At 46.2% G+C, this 17,693-nt stretch overlaps 1 protein-coding gene across 1 annotated transcript in view; it reads left to right on the top strand.

The window, feature by feature from the left end:
• Positions 1 to 4,754, top strand: part of LOC127045386 (lymphocyte antigen 6E-like) — an 810,322-nt gene extending 805,568 nt beyond the window's left edge. The window contains exon 4 of the transcript XR_007772662.1: positions 4,742 to 4,754. The gene's annotated coding sequence lies outside the window, so the exon portion shown is untranslated. The remainder of the gene's footprint in view (positions 1 to 4,741) is intronic.
• The last annotated feature ends 12,939 nt before the right edge of the window (positions 4,755 to 17,693 follow it).

Raw genomic sequence — 17,693 nt, 5'->3', positions numbered from 1 at the left:
CGGGCGACCAGGGTCGTTCATGGCTCTGCCAATGACTCGTTGAGCGACCTTGGTCAATCCACAATTATTTTTTTCCTGAATTTTCAATGGGCCAAAAAAATTTAACATTTTCCATTGTTTTGGAATTGCCATTATTCACCCAGCTCTAACTGTGAGTCCCTGAGCTGCGTTTCCAGATTGCCTTTTATTATTGTTTTACTTTAGCTGCCACAGAATGTTCCTAAGTAATATTATGCCACCAATTAATGACCAGTACAGACAGGATGGATTCTCCGATTACATTGGGCAATCTGGTTCAATAAATATTTCACAGGGCTAGGGAGCCCCCAGTTAGCATCATTAATGCACACAAGGATGGGGGTGGGGAGAGGTGGTGCAGTATGGGACAGGGCTTCCTGAAGTTGTCTTCCCTAGCGTGGAGGAGGACACACTGCAGGGGACTTGAACTGGGAACTTCCAGAGGTTGAAATGACGGGTGTTTGTTACAGCGAAGTGTGGGCATGTTGAATTTAAATCTCTAGTGCTCCTGTGTTATTCAGTGGACTTCTTCTTGCAGGCCAAGAGGATTTTTAAGGTTCAAAGGCTCCTTCTCTTATGCCAGCATATCTCCTTGATTTCGTGGTGTAGTAAGATGAGGCCCTGAAACAAACTCTTGTGTCAGAGGCCCACTCTGAGGTCTGAAGCCTTAACCAAAGTACTTCCAGACATTGGTAAGCAAAAGCAGGCCCCACTCACAGAAATTGGCAAGAAGAGGGTTGCTAGAAGCAGGTGCATCTTAAAGACAGGGTTAAAAGGATCGCATGATGGATAGATCTGTTTGAAACAACATGATCAAAGGAGGAGACAGCCCCCAATGAGTCAAGGGACTGTACTTCAATACATCAGTAGGGATGAGTAATCTGTCCTGTAACTGTATAAAAGGAGGTCCCGGAGTGCACGTCTTTGTCCAGCCTAGGGGGCAGTGGAGTGTCCTGCCACGGACTGAGCTGTGTCCATTGCCAGGGGTACATATTTGTAGTATGTCCTGTAGAGTCTATAGGAAACTGTTACTTTATAATAAACCTGGCTCGGGTTCCTTCGTACCTTACTAGAGTCTGTGGTCTTTGGGGGTTCTCTCGGGGTTTGCTGTGTCAGCGATCTTCGCAGAGCTGGGGCAGCACACAGAGGGAACACACACGCAGCCGACCGTTATCATCATCGAACAAGAGCAGAGCACCACACCGGTAGCTACTGACAAGGGACATAACGTTTTGGAAGGTACCAGGGTAAAGCTCGTTACAGCCATAATTAGTGCTCACCTGTCGTTGCTAATAAATCATTGACTTTCCCCCCAGTCCATGACACATGGACCCTCCATTCTCCTAGCTCCTGCCTGCATTGTTGCACTACAGTCAGAATGGTGAATGTGACCAATAGCAGAAGCTGATGGGAGAGTCTCTCTCAGCTTCCCTGGTGGGCTCAGAGTGGCAGCTGTGGTCCATTTCTCCCTGAACTGGGTTCGCTGGCCCTCTGCTTTGATTCTAAACACAATCCTCCTTGCTCTCCAGTTTAGGGAAATCAGATGCCATGTTTCAAGGTGCCTGCTGGGGCCAGAAAGACACTTCCTCACTGGGGTACGTTTGGCACAGTTGGCCTAAGAACACTACATCTTCTGTCTTCTGCTGAAGCAGCATCAGTGGCCTTTCATGAACATGAGATGTTCGAGCTTGAAGAAGAGTGGTTATTGGGTTCAGTCACTAGTCTGGCACTTGGGAAAGAGAAGTTCAATTCCTGAGACCCCAGACTTCTTGGGCAAACATATGGGACCAGATTTTCAAAGGGCTTTAGATGCTTTAAGACAGGGGTGGCCAACCTGAACCTGAGATGGAGCCAGAATTTACACATGTAATTACCAAAGAGCTACAGTAATAGGTCAGTGGCTCCCACCTCCAGCCAGCCAGCAGCCCTGCCGATCAGCACCTCCCCGCACCTCCCAATGACCTATTTCATGGTGTGCAGAAGGCTTGGGGGGAGGACCAAGGGCATAGCAGGCTCAGGGGAATGGGCTGGAAGGGGTGGAGTGGGGGTAAGGCCTAGGGCAGATCCAGGGGTTGAGCAGTGAGCACCCCCGCAGCACATTGCAAAGTTGGCACCAGTAGCTCCAGCCCCAGAGTGGATGCCTATACAAGGAGCCGCATATTAACTTCTGCAGAGCCGCATGTGGCTCCAGAGCCACAGGTTGGCCACCCCTGCTTTACGAAATAGGTAGCTGCCCGGTGGGATTTTCAAAAGAACTTATCTGCTTCTTTAGACATTTAAATATCTTTGAAAATCTGGGTCTTAGCCTCTCTTTGCCTGGCTTCCCCACCTATAAAACAGGAATAAGTGTTTCCCTACCTCAGGGGGTGTTGCTAGGATAAATTCATTCAGGCGCTCAATGTGATGGCCCAGGTCTTGAAGGTCCCAGACAGCCACCACATCCTGGCCTCCACCCAGTGTTTGCTGAAAGCTCGTGGGCCCGGAAGCTAGCAGGACTTCAGTCTCAGCCAAGGCATCACCCTGGGAGCCCTGACTGGAAGATCGCCCAGGCGCCACCAATTGGCCCAGCCACACTCTTTAAGCCAGAAAGAGGCCCAGGAAGTTGGTAATTTTCTGTTGTGGCTGCATCGGACCCTGCTTGTGCCTGTGTCCAACACTCTCCCTGATTCCTGCTTTGCTCCTGGCTCCTGCCTCACCCCAGCCTTCGCTCCTGTTCCCACGGTGCTCCGGTTCTGTACTTGATATTTACCTCTCCTCCAGTTCCTGTCCTTGCTTCCACCATCAGTTGCCAGGGCTGTCTCTGACCCCAGCCTCTGGCTTGACATTTGATTCTGGCATTTGGTATCTGACCTTGATCTCGACCTGCCACTTCCACTCCTGACTCTGACTCAGGCTGGCCCCCTTGCTCTGCTAACTAGCAGCTGATTCTGGTGCTGACCATCGGCTTTGTTCCCCAACCTGGATGCTTGCTCATCTCACTAGACTCTGACTGCTAGGCCAGACTGCCTGCATCTTGGTCCACAACATTATGATGAGGAAGCTGTAGGAAGTATATAGATTGAGCTAGATGGACTAATATGGCACACTCTATGTATGAATAATACATATCTCTGGAGATATTTAAGAGTAGGTTAGATAAATTTCTATCAGGGATGGTCTAGACAGTATTTGGTCCTGCCATGAGGGCAGGGGACTGGACTCGATGACCTCTCAAGGCCCCTTCCAGTCCTAGGATCTCTGACACTATGAATATCATGGTCTCCAGCTATTCCTTTTGTAGGGGTGTTGTCCTGAGCTCATTATTCTGTAAGTCCAGCTGTTGTCAACCCATTTTTTCAGGTGACTGTCGCTCAAACTTTATTTTACTCTTCTCGCCTGCTTGTCCTTGTTTCAGTAGAAATACAATACACTGTCCCATTAAAATTAACAACATTTAATGCAATTTAATTCTGTCTGTTTTCAATGGGATTTCACTTGGCTCGCTCTAATTCAATCTATTTCAGCTAAATGCAGCACAGATAAATCAGTTTAAGGAATTTCATTAAAAAGAATTTACTACAGAGGAAATAAATCACATTCATTTAAAACACACAACAATCAATATTGTGCAATTTGCTTAAATTCAGTTACGTTCAAGCGAAGTAAATTAAACCAAAGCAATTTGATGTATTCAGATTAAAATTCATAAGAATTTGAGGTAACGTTTAGTTAATTTCAGAGAGAGTTTATTCGTACCCATTTCAGGCCAGTTCAAACTAGTAGCCTTAAAGATGCTTTTGCCTGGAATTCTATCCCCAATTAATCTTTTTTTTCCATTTTTGTGGTTTTCAGCTTCTATGCCCTGGTCTACGCTACGAGTTTAGGTCGAATTTAAAAGTCTTAGATCTATTTAACCCTGCACTCCTCCACATGATAAAACCATTTGTTGACTTAAAGGGCTCTTAAAATCGATTTCTGTACTCCTCCCCAATGAAGGGATTAGCGCTGGAATCAACATTGCCGGGTCGAATTTGGGGTAGTGTGGACACAATTCAACGGTATTGGCCTCTGGGAGCTATCCCAGAGTGCGTCTTTGGGACCGCTCTGGACAGCACTTTGAACTCAGATGCACTAGCCAGGTACACAAGAAAAGCCCCAGGAACTTTTGAATTTCATTTCCTGTTTGGCCAGAGTGGCGAACGCAGCAGCACAGGTGACCATGCAGTCCCCCCAGAATGTTTCTACACTCCCCCTATCATCTCCATCCCTGAGGTTATTGCAGATTAGAAGGCAAAAAAAAACATTCTCGCAATGACATGTTTTCCGACTTCATGCAGTCTTCCCATACTGATAGGGCACAGCATAATGCATGGAGGCATTCAGTAGCAGAGGTCAGGAAAGAATTGTGTTTCCTTAAAAGCAAAAGTATCATGCCTCGCTAGCAATCCTGCCCGAGCCAGGTCACTGTGTCATATGCACTCCGCGCTGTGTCAGCCTTGGGCGGGGGTGTGACCGCTTTGTGAGCAGGAAGGCCATAGATATAGATGTTGCATTAAGTAGCTTCTGTAGCTGGAGAAAACATTTCTGTGCATTCGGCAAAATCTGTGGCAAAAAAAGAGAAGCCTGTAGTATAGTGATTATCACTTTCACTTAACACACAAAATGTCCCTGCTTTGAAACTGGGCGGAAACAGGTCACCGTTCCTTTTTCTGACTCCCCTCCTGCATTTTTAATAATATGGGAGCTCTCTCTAAGTTATAGTCCCGGTTTCCTTACCCTTTCAGCTGTTCTGATAAATTAACATTTTTGTTAGAGGTGGGGGGAAATTTTCATGAAGCCTTTTATAGGGACTAAATGCTATCTAGGACTCTGAAATAATCTTAACGTGACCCTTAGAGTGCAATCCTTTGTTGTGGATTTGCCATTCCACAAGTTGAACTTCTCCTTACTACTGTCCTGGCTTGATGAGCCATGAGAGCAAGGGGCAGGCTAGGGTAGGTGCAAAACGATTGTCTGCTGTTGCTTTCACGGAAGGAGGGAGAGAGGGGGGCCTAACGACATGTACCCAAAACCACCCACGACAAAGTGTTTGCACCATCAGGCATTGGGAGCTTAACCCAGAATTCCAATGGGCAGTGGAGATTGCGGGAACTGTGGGATAACTACCCACAGTGCACTGCTCCGTAAGTCGATGGTAGCCGCAGTAATGAGGACACACTCTGCCGACTTAATGCGCTTAGTGTGGACATATGCAATAGACTGTATAAAATCCATTTCTAAAAAGTCAACTTCTATTAAATCCACCTAATTTCGTAGTGTAGACATACACTAAGACTCAGGACCATTGCCTCATTCAACCTTTTGTTCATCTTCCTGTCTTGCCAGTCTCTTGCCTTAAGTTTCCGTACTGAGTTTGGGTGGACAATGCAGGAGGAGCTTGAAGATCACTGAAACCAGTTTTGATAAGCGTCTTCACTAGGCATCCTAAAAGTTCAGTTCAGCAATAGGTAGTTGGCTGTTTCCTTTTGGACACTTTCATAGTCTCCGCCTTCAAAGCTCTGCTCAGCAGTGCCCCTCCACCACTTACCCTCCTGGATGGAACATTGGCATAGATAATAGTACAGGTTATTTGAAAAGTTCTGACCTGGAGCCAGATTATTTGGAACATCACCAACACGTAGGGTGTTTTGGATCAGAGGTTTTCGTTCTGCTCCTTCATTAACAATACTCAGATATTTTGTGCCCTCACTTATAGAGGTGTGTTGTTGTTGGTTGTTTTTTAACCGAAAGAAACATGTGCCTCTCACCAGTATGGAAGATAATGAGCCTGATACACCACTGTGGTATTCCATAGAATCATAGAAATTTAGAGTTGGAAGAGACCTCAGGAGGTCATCTAGTCCAACCCCCTGCTCAAAGCAGGACCAATCCCCAACTAAATCATCCCAGCCAGGGATTTGTCAAGCCTGACCTTAAAAACCTCTAAGGATGGAGATTCCACCACCTCCCTTGGTAACCCATTCCAGTGCTTCTCCAACCTCCTAGTGAAATAGTTTTTCCTAATATCCAACCTAGACCTCCCCAACTGCAACTTGAGACCATTGTCCTTGTTCTGTCATCTGCCACCACTGAGAACAGCCTAGCTCCATCCTCTTTGGAACCTCCCTTCAGGTAGTTGAAGGCTGCTATCAAATCCCCCCTCACTCTTCTCTTCTGCAGACTAAATAAAACCAGTTCCCTCAGCCTCCCCTCACAAGTCATGTGCCTCAGCTCCCTAATAATTTGTGTTGCTCTCTGCTGGACTCCCTCCAATTTGTCCACATCCTTTCTATAGTCGGGGACCCGAAACTGGATGCAATACTACAGATATGGCCTCACCAGTGCTGAATAGAGGGGAATAATCACTTCCCTCGATCTTCTGGAAATGCTCCTAATATAGCCCAATATGCCATTAGCCTTCTTGGCAACAAGGGTACAGTGCTGACTCATATCCAGCTTCTTGTCCACTGTAATCCTCAAGTCCTTTTCTGCAGAACTGCCGCTTAGCCAGTCCGTCTCCAGCCTGTAGCAGTGCATGGGATTCTTCCGTCCTAAGTGCAGGACTCGGCACTTATCCTTATTGAAGGTCATCAGATTTCTTTTGGCCCAATTCTGTAATTTGTCTAGGTCACTCTGGACCCTATCCCTACCCTCTAGCATTTCTACCTCTCCCCCCAGCTTAGTGTCATCTGCGAACTTGCTGAGGGTGCAATCCATCCCATTATCTAGATCATTAATGAAGATGTTGAACAAAACCGGCCTCAGAACTGACCCCTGGGGCACCCCGCTTGATACCGACTGCCAACTAGACATCAAGCCATTCATCACTACCCATTGAGCCCGATGATCTAGCCAGCTGTCTATCCACCTTATAGTCCATTTACCCTGCCAATACATCTTTAACTTGCTGGCAGGAATACTGTGGGAGACCATATCAAAAGCTTTGCTAAAGTCAAGATCTATCACGTCCACCACTTTCCTCGTATCCACAGAACCATTTATCTCATCATAGAAGGCAATCGGGTTAGTTGGGCATAACTTGTTGACTGTTCCTGATCACCTTCTACTACTCCAAGTGCTTCAAAATGGATTCCTAGAGGACCTGCTCTATGATTTTTCCACGGACTGAGGTGAGGCTGACTGGTCTGTAGTTCCCCAGATTCTCCTTCTTTCTGTTTTAAAGATGGGCACTATATTTGCCTTTTTCCTGTCATCCAGGACCTCCCCCGATCACCATGAGTTTTCAAAGATAATGGCCAATGGCTCTACAATCATATCAGCCAACTTCTTCAGCACCCTCGGATGCATTAGATCCGGCCCCATGGACTTGTGCATGTCCAGCTTTTCTAAATAGTCCTTAACCTGTTCTTTCACCACTGAGGGCTGCTCACTTCCTCCCCATACTGTGCTGCCCAATGCATCAGTCTGGGAGCTGACCTTGTCTGTGAAGAACAAGGCAAAAAAAACATTGAGTACTTCAGCCCTTTCCACATCATCTGTCACTGGGTTGCCTCTCTCATTCAGTAAGGGTCCCACACTTTTTCCAGTTTTATGCTTATATAACTCCAGCAGAGAGACACTGGTTTCAATAGGGCTAATGCACTGGTGAATCTGGCTCTGTAAAGTGTTTGATCTCTACTTGATTCAAGAGTCACATCTAGCATAGGTTAGAAAAACAAATTTCTAGCTTGTGGGCATAGGTGCCGACTTCTGGTGCTGATGGGTGCTTGACCCCCTCTGCCCCCGGCCTTGTGTGGACTCCATCCCTGCCCCGTCCCCTCTGCCTCCATTCTGACCCCTTCCCCAACGTCCCTGCCTGAACTCCACCCCCTCCCGCCTCCATTCCAACCCCTTTCCCAAATCCCCTCCCCAGCCCTGCCTCTTCCCTGCCTCCTCCCCTGGGCACGTGCATCCCCGCTCCTTCTCTCTCCCTCCCTGCCAGAGCTTGCTACAACAGTTTGGCAGAGGCAAGTGCTGGGAGGTAGGCAGAGAAGCAGGGACGCAGTGCGCTCAGGGGAGGAGGTGGAGGAGGATGTGAGGTGAGGTAGGGTGGGGAGCATGGCTGCTAGTGGGTGCAGGGCCCCCACTAATTTTTCCCCGTGGATGCTCCAGCCCTGGAGCACCCACGGAGTCAGCGTCTATGCTTGTAGGAAATTCTGACATTTTGAAATTTATTTCTATCCCAAACCCTGACACAACTGAAATTTCAAAAATTTTGGTGGAATTGTAATTCTGAAAAAAAAAAATGATGTAGGAAAACATGTTTCTATAAGGTGTAAACATTATAATATAATAGATGCAATGAGAAAATCAAAACAAAATACTCCGTTTCAATTTCAACTTGGTCAAACATTTTTCTCCAGGGAGTTTTATCAAAATTAACAAGCTGTTGTGAAACATTTCCATTGCGATGAAACACAGGTTTCCAACAGAATGTCAGACATTATTCAACCCCCGCGACTCCCAACTCAACAGATGCTGCGATTTTATAGAGTATGGCGTCTTTCCTGAACCATCTAAGCAAGAAGTCTGCCTAGCTAAGCAGCAAGAAGGATGCAACTGAGCAAAATGAAAATTTAGGCTAATATCAGGAAATATTTTCTAGTACAGTGATGGCTCCTAGACTCTCAAGTGGTGGAAGATGGATAGCTTAAATCATTTCAAACTTCACTGGACAAACAATGGAGAAAAATCCATGTTGATCAAGGAGATGGACAATAAAACTAAGCTGTCTTCCCTATCTCTACTTCCTATGTTTCTACAGTCTAGTTAAACTCCTCCCTGCTAATTCACAGCAGGTGGATAGTTATTATGTTTGAATTGCATGTACTTGCCCATAAATTCCTGTGCAATCAACATTACAATCATTGTAAGTATAAATGTTTTGCCTGCCTGGGATAGTCTCTCTCTCTCTCTCTCTCTCTCTCTCTCTCTCTCTCTCGCTGTTGGCTGAGGCTATTTACAGACTGTTAGCATATGACACTACATTTCCTGATGCTCTTTTAGGCTACAGAAATATCTGCTTGTGGCACTTAAATGATATTCTCCTGGTAATGTAACGGCAAAAAGCTTCTGAACTGAAACAGTTCAGTGGCTTGACTATTAGCCTGCTAAACCCAGGGTTGTGAGTTCAATCCTTGAGCAGGGCTATTTGGGGACTGGTCTTGCTTTGAGCAGGGCATTGAACTAGATGATCTCCTGATGTCCCTTCCAACCCTAATGATCTATGAAACGGTCTGTGATTGAAAGGGGGGGGGGGGTTGGAAAAGCAAAGAAGGCTGGCTCTGTGTCCTGTTTCATTTCCATTCAGCAACTCCACCTTTAGAGGTGCTGGAGACTGTGGTTAACTCAGTGCAGCTACTGCAGGATGTGAAGAGAAAGGAAGGAACTTTCTGCTCCATATTGCAGGCACAATCTTAGCCCTTGAACTCCCAGAACATGAGGACTTGGACTCTAGAGGCAAAAGGAGATGTAGCCATCACACCCATCTAATTTCCGCAATTGCCAGGAGAACTGGGGAATTACATTGGAGAGCTCCTGTTGCAAACTACTGAATGGTGTAGCAATGTTAACTTACAGTAGGTGCAGTTGTCCACTTGGATAGCCACTACCTAGGGGGAAGAACATCATGTAAGCCTGACATCTTGACTCTCTCTACAACAGGGGTGGGCAAACTTTTTGGCCCGAGAGCCACATTGGGGTTGCAAAACTGGATGGAGGGCTGGGTAGGGAAGGCTGTGCCTCCATAAACAGCCTGGCCCCCACCCCCTATCTGCCCCCTCCCACTCTCAACCCCTGACTGCCCCCCTCAGAACCCCCAGCCCATCCAACACCCCCCCGCTCCTTGTCCCCTAACTGCCCCCTCCCAGGACCCTCTGCCCCTAAATACCCCCCTGGGACCACACCCCCTATCCAACCTCCCTGCTCCCAGTCCCCTGACTGCCCCGATCCCATCCACACCCCCACCCCCTGACAGGCCCCCTGGAACCCAATGCCTATCCAACCCCACCTGTTCCCCATCCCCTGACTGCCCCCCCCAACCTCTGCCCCATTCAACCGCCCCTTTCTCCTTGTCCTCTGACTGCCCCCTGGGACCCCCAGCCCCTTACACAACCCCCCAGCCCTGGCCCACTTATCACCATGCCAAGCAGGGCATGCAGAGCAGCATGTCTGGCTGCTGCGCTGGCCAGAGCCAGACATGCTAGAGCTAGCTGGGAATTTTTGGGCTAAACATTTCTTCATCAAAGTGCCCATTCACCAAAACTGAAACTTTTTTCCAGGAAAGGGTCAGTTTCGACAAATTTCTCAACTCAAAACATGTTTGGAAAACAAAAATTGAAGTTTCAAAACTGTCGAAATATCCCACCTAATATTTTTGAAATAAAGACCTCTGGTTTTCTGGTTCAGAACAACTTTTCTTTTAGAAACGTAAACTCATTAGAGTAAAAAAAATAAGTTGATAAATGGCTGAAATTGAAACAAAATGTTTCAAAATAATCAAAATTAATGATTTCGATTGACTTTCATTGACTGCTGAAAATCCTACCTCGACTCCTCAACGTGGCGCAGCGGTAACCCTGGCTGCTTGACACTGATGGCAGCGGTGTGTTTTTCTCCAGCAGGTCTAACCATGTTATCAAGGTGTCGGACTGTCAGCCCAGTGAGAGGGTTGCTTCCTCTGCAGAGGGGCGTAAAATCCCTCTTTCTGAGGCTGTAAGCTAGCTAAGTTGAGGACGTAAATGTGCCACTGACAGCCCAGCCAGCAGGTGGCTGAAAATAATGATTAAAACAACACAGAAAACCAAGTCTCAGTTCTCTGCACATCCCTTGATCCCCACTCTGGAGGCAGTGAGGTATTCGATCGACGAGAGGCTGAAAAGAATCTCAGGTGCCAGGTTGCCAAAAGGAAACCGGACAACTCTCTGTGTGCACTTATAACTGCAGAACACTGATGAGGGAGGAATCAATAAACCATCTCATGAAGGAAAAGGTAAAAACAGCCTGCGATGTTCTGGGTATTTGCAAAACACAACGAAAGAAGGAGATGGAGTTCGGCTGGAGGGATGGAAGCACGGTCATTCTAGGAAAAGGAGAAGGCATGAGGACAGTTGGAGGAGTTGGATTCATCATAAACAAGGAATGGTCTTCGAAAATCATCTCATGCCATTTGAAGTCATTGCGTATTGGGGTGCTTTACCTCTGATTGAACTGAAACATCACCCTCAATCATCTAGATCTACACTCTCACAAGTGCATGCGAAGATGATGATGTGGAAGGATTCTATTCGGAGCTGGAGGAAACACTCAAAGTTCCACATATACGATTGTGATGGGAGATTTTAACGCCAAGGTTGGAAGAAGGAGAGAGGGCGAAAAGTTCGTAGGTAGGTATGATATCGGAGAATGAAACACATGAGGAAAATGACTAGCTATATTGGCAGAGATGAGGAGAATGTTCATTGGTAACACCTGGTTCCAAAAGAAGACCAACAGGAGATGGACTTGGATCACACCGAACATGAAATCGATTACTTTCTGATCAATAGATGACACATTGTGCAGGATATTTCAGTAGTGCCATCATTTAACATCGGTAGTGATCATCGCCTACTTAGAGCCAGACTCACATTCACTGTGAAGGTGGAGAAAAAGGCGCTGTGTGTGGCAAACAGAAGGCACCAACCGGTAGCTTTCAATGAGGAAATCCTGAAGGAAAACATTTCCATGGAATACTGGAGCCTCCTGGATGACTGCGATGACGATTATGAGAACTTCAGCAAGAGACTGGAACGGTGCGTGAAATCAGCTGAGCGTGAAAGACAAAAAAGAGCTAGTAGAAGAATCTCAGAGAATACAAAGACTTTATTGGAGAAGAGGAGGAAAATGAAAAGAAATAGCAGTGACAGGCATTGAAGATTGTTGTTTTTTCTTCAGATTTTCAGGTTTGTGAACACATTCAAGATTCTGATTTTCTGTCATGGTTTGGGATGTGAACATTTTTCAGAACATTCAGTATTTTCACAAGAAGGGAAAACTTTTTCCCACCCACATCTAATTTCTGTTGGTTTGGGAAAAACTGCCACAGAGCCAGAACTCTTTACTTCCTCACCTTTCCTTTTCTGGATCTGCAGATCTGTGTTCCCCCACCACCTGGAGGTCATGGTCCTATTGTGCCAGGGATTGTACAGACACAGAGTAGAGTAACACCTGAAATAGGTATTGGAAGACCTTGTCTTAATGCACACGTCATCGCCTCTCTGGACACTGACCCATACCTATAGTAACCCCTCAAAGTCGTCCCGGTTAATGTTGTTTTGTTATTACGTTGCTGATCAATTAGAGAACATTCTCGTTTAAAGTTGTTCAGTGCTCCCTTATAACGTTGTTTGGCAGCCACCTGCTTTGTCCACCGCTTGCAGAAAGAGCAGCCTGTTGCAGTTGGCTGGTGGGGGCTTGGAACCAGTGTGGAAGGGCAGCCCCACATCAGCTCCCTGCTCCCCTAAGTTCCCTGTGTGGCAACTGCCCAGCAGGCTATTAGTTGCCTGCATTTCAGCTGTCTCTCCCCTCACTGCCATGTGCTGCTCCTGCCCTCTGCCTGGGAGCTGCTCCCGGGAGCCTCCTGCTTGCTGGGGGGCGGGAAGAGGGGTGCTGATGTCAGGGTATCTCCCTCTGCCGATCCTGCCCCCGAATTTACCCCATCTCCATAAAGCGGGGGTGGGGGGAATGACAGGACAGGGCTCAGGATGCAGGGAGCTTGCTGGCAGCAGCTGCTGTCTCAATTTGCTGATCTAATTAAAAAGACAATGTACTTAGAGTGGCCTCAGCGTACTTAAAGGGGCAATGTGCATCTCTCTCTCTCTCTCTCCCCTACACACATGGTGTGTGTCTCTGTCTGCCATGCTGTCTCCTCTCCCTCCATTTGTGCTGCCTTGTAGAGTGTGGGGCTACATTAACAACAATGTGTTAACCCTTGAGGGCTCAGCTGATTGCTAGTTCATCATTCAACACTAAGGCATTCCCTGGGAATATTTCACCCTCTGACTCCACCACCTCAACCAAGTTTCACAGTCATCATTGCTGTGAACAGTGTTAAATTGTTTGTTTAAAACTTATTGTGTGTGTGTGTGTGTGTGTGTGTGTGTGTGTGTGTGTGTGTGTGTGTGTGTGTGTGTGTTACATTAATTCTTATGGGGAAATTGGATTTGCTTAATATCCTTTCGCTTAACATCTCTTTTCTCAAGAACATCACTACAGCGTTAAGCGAGGAGTTACTGTACTAGCGGTGGATGTTGCCAAAAACCTCAGCTCTGAGGCACTTCATCTCGCTAAGGAGTCACAGGCCCTTGTCCTCATGCCAACTGTTCCAACTTGCTTCAGAAAGGGAGGGTTAGCGTCAGCAACACAAAACAATGGCCTGGCGGACGTTGATGTGCTGGATGATGTTTCTGTTCCTGCCAATCTAACAGCAGAGAGTCATGATTTTAAGTATGGTTACGAGGCTGCATGCAAAACTGGGAAGGATTTACAAGTGGAATGGCAAACAGTCACTGTTCTCCTAAGTTTGCTCTAAGCTTTCTGGGGCACCATACAGTGTCTCTATTACCATGCACTAGGTCTGGTTTTCACTTTTAGTGCTGAAAGTTGATAAGCAGTTAACAGACTCTCAACTATTATACCGTGCAACGTATCATTATTTCACCCTTGTTTTCCTATGAATTCCCCTGACGAGTTTCTTCCGCATATTGGCAACTTCCCCGATAATTGCAACGTTTTTGCTGGTAACTGAGAGATTGCTATAAAGTGAAATCTACTGTATTAGTACTGCCATATTATAGCTGGGGAACTGAGGCACAGAAGAATAAATGACTTGTCCAAAGCCTCTGTCATAAACAGATAGTAGGAGTTAATAGAACAGAAGTACTTTATATCTCTTTTGCCTGTAAAGGGTTAACAAGATCAGTAAGCCTGGCTGTCACCTGACCAGAGGACCAATCAGGGGACAGGATACTTTCAAATCTTGAGGGAGGGGAGTCTGTGTGTGTGCTGTTAGTTCTTGGTGGTGGTTCTCTCTGGGTTCTGAGAGTGACCTGACGTGCAACCAGGTTTCTCTCCAATCTCTCTGATACAGGCTCTTATATGTCCAGACTAGTAAGTACTAGATAGATAAAGCGAGTTAGGCTTATGTTTGGATTCTTTATTTGCAAATGTGTATTTGGCTGGAAGGAGTTCAAATGTGTATTTTGCTGGAAGGATTTTAATTTGTACTTGTATACTTAGGCTGGGAGGGTATTCCCAGTGTCTATAGCTGAAAGACCCTGTAACATATTCCATCTTAAATTTACAAAGATAATTTTTACTATTTTTTTTCCTTCTTTAATTGAAAGCTTTTCTTGTTTAAGAACCTGATTGTTTTTTTATTCTGGTGAGACCCCAGGGGACTGGGTCTGGATTCACCAGGGAATTGGTGGGGAGAAAGGTTAATTTTCTCTCTGTGTTAGGATTACTTTCTCTCTCAGGGAAAGTCTGGGAGGGAGAGGGAGGACGGTGGATTTTCCTCTCTGTTTTAAGATTCAAGGAGTTTGAATCACAGTGATCTTCCAGGGTAACCCAGGGAGGGGAAGCCTGGGAGAGGCAACGGTAAGGGAAAGGGCTTACTTTCTTTGTGTTAAGATCCAGAGGGACTGGGTCTTGGGGGTCCCCGGGCAAGGTTTTGGGGGGACCAGAGTGTACCAGGCACTGGAATTCCTGGTTGGTGGCAGCGCTACAAGTACTAAGCTGGTAATTGAGCTTAGAGGAATTCATGCTGGTACCCTATCTTTTGGACGCTAAGTTTCAGAGTGGGGGTTTATACCATGACAGCCTCACAGGAAAGCTGTGGCAGAGGCAGAAATCGATCACCTAAGTGCTCTGATAGGACAACATGTCTCATGCTGAATAGGGTGGAAAAGAAGTATTGCTAATCTGTTTCTTTGAAATGCTATAAATTCTTGATTTGTTTTCCATTCTCTTCCTTTCTTTTTGAACAAAAACTTGAGAGTTTGGCCTTACATTAATGTGATGTGCCTTACCAAAAAAAAAGATGCTCTGTGACTTTTTTCACATGGAATCTGGAAATGTAGTTACAAGTAAGCAGGATCCTGTGGTCCTTTTGGTGCAAAACTCGTTATTCGAAGTTTAGAGCTCAACAGATCCAGATCAAACACAACACACTCACAAGAGAAGGACCTTGGGGTACTGGTTGATAGCAGGATGACTATGAGTCGCCAATGTGATACGGCTGTTAAAAAAGCAAATGCGATTTTGGGATGCATCAGGCGGGGTATTTCCTGCAAGGATAAGGATGTGTTAGTACCGTTGTATATGGCGTTGGTGAGACCCCATCTGGAATACTGTGTGCAGTTCTGGTGTCCCATGTTCAAGAAGGATGAATTCAAACTGGAACAGGTTCAGAGACGGGCTACGAGGATGATCCGAGGAATGGAAAAACTGCCTTATGAAAGGAGACTCAAAGAGCTTGGCTTGTTTAGCCTGGCCAAAAGAAGGCTGAGGGGGATATGCTCGCCCTATATAAATATATCAAGGGGGTTAACGTTAGGGAGGGAGAGGAATTATTTAAGTTTAGTACTAATGTAGCCACGAGGACGAATGGGTATAAACTGGATATTAGGAAGTTTAGACTTGAAATTAGACGAAGGTTTCTGACCATTAGGGGAGTGAAGTTCTGGAATAGCCTTCCGAGGGAAGTAGTAGGGGCAAAAGACTTTCCTGGCTTTAAGACAAAGCTTGATAAGTATATGGAGGGGATGTTATGATAGGATCGTTAATTTGGGCAATTGATCTTGAATTACCACCAGACAGGTCTGCTCAATGGTCTGCGGGGAGATGTTGCATGCGATGGGTACTGAGTTGCTGCGGAGAATTCCTTCTTGGGTGCTAGCTGGTGACTCTTGCCCACATGCTCAGGGTTTAGCTGATCGCCATATTTGGGGTCGGGAAGGAATTTTCCTCCAGGGAGGATTGGCAGGTGCCCTGGAGGTTTTTTGCCTTCCCCTGCAGCGTGGGGCACGGGTCGCTTGCTGGTGGTGTCTCTGCAGCTTGAGGTCTTCAAACCATTTTTGAGGATTTCAATAACTCGGTCCTGGGATAGGGGTTGTTATAAAATTGGATGGGTGGGGTTCTGTGGCCTGCCTTGTAAAGGAGGTCAGACTAGATGATCAGATTGGTCCCTTCTGACCTATGAGTCTATGAGTCTATGAGTCTACAAGAGAAGGGCTTCTGTTCTCCTGCATCCAGGGTGAATTGGCATGGAAAGGAAGAACTCTGGGTCAGAGCATGCTCATTAGCTCTGCAGATTAGTAGGCATAGCATTGTGCCATCTGAAATGAAATAAGTTAAATGTGCCCATTTAATTAGATTCTCCTGTGCCAGGGAAACTAGTTTGTAATGAGACTGTCAAAATATTAACTTCAATTGGATAGACTTAGACTCATTCAAAGCAAATTGGACAAATTAAAGGGTTTTAAAGGGCTACGTGAAAACTATTCTTTTAACTGTATAATACTTGTGTGTCAAGGTGCGGGGAAATGCACTTCACTGAAAGGTCCAGGCGCTTTATGAGATCAAATCAGAATTTTTAAACTCACTCAACCTCCCGAATGCAGGAGTCTGTCATGTTTGGAGCAACACTCGTTATGAGTTTCACTCTCTTTTTGGTAAGGAAGCTGTTAACGCTCAGATACTTAGGGCTTGCCTACATGAACAATTAGGCTGAGGCAAGCTGGGGTGTGAATCTTCCCTGCACCGTGACTGATGCACGTGAACAATGTTTTAGAGCGCTTTGATGTACTCCTCTTTGGGATTAGCTCAAATGAACTAATGCACTGCTTAATTGTTCATGTGGACAAGCCCATAAGGTGATGAGGGTCATATGAATAGATGGTCAGACATACAGTATGGACAAAAATGACAAATATGGTAGCTAGACAGATCATATTATTTCTCTGTGGTGGTAGTGCCGAGGATACCCAGTCTCGGACCAGAATCCAATTGTATTAGGCATTATACAAACCCAGAACAAAAAGAAAGTTCCTGCCCTGAAGAGCTGAAAATTTAAGCATAAAACACGAGCCAACAGTGAGTACAAACAAGGTAACGCAAACAACTTTCCCAACCTTTTCAGGCAACTGTACCAGGTCTCTCAACTTCTTACCCTCCTGCTTCCACAGCCTGTGGCCTCTTCCACTCCTTATCTTGGGCCCCAGTTCAGCAAAGCATCAAAGCACATGCCTGAGTGCTTTGATGAATTGGGGCTGTAGAGATGAATTTCAGGTTCCAAGCCGGGCGCAACGTCATGTCCTGCCTCCTCATCCACTGTGTGCAATCTGCAGGAAGTGCTCCAAATCCCAGCGCATGACAGCTTATTCAGGCACTGTTGGAGAACATGGTTGAATCCATCTGGAGAGGATTCCTTCTGCATTCCTGATCCTTCCCTCTGTCTCTCAGGACTAATCATCATCATCAGTTTCCTTCCCATTGAGTTTCTCTTCCCTGCTCTCTGTGGACACACTGTCTTGTTCACCAATGTATGTCCTAGAGATAGGAAGTCCAGAGAAGTCTGCTGATCACTACAATTCAAGGAAGTTGTGCAGTGGGTACAA

This window comes from Gopherus flavomarginatus, chromosome 2 (assembly GCF_025201925.1).
Source record: "Gopherus flavomarginatus isolate rGopFla2 chromosome 2, rGopFla2.mat.asm, whole genome shotgun sequence".
In the NCBI taxonomy this organism is placed as follows: Eukaryota; Metazoa; Chordata; order Testudines; family Testudinidae; genus Gopherus; species Gopherus flavomarginatus.
This window is presented reverse-complemented; position numbering and strand designations above follow the sequence as displayed.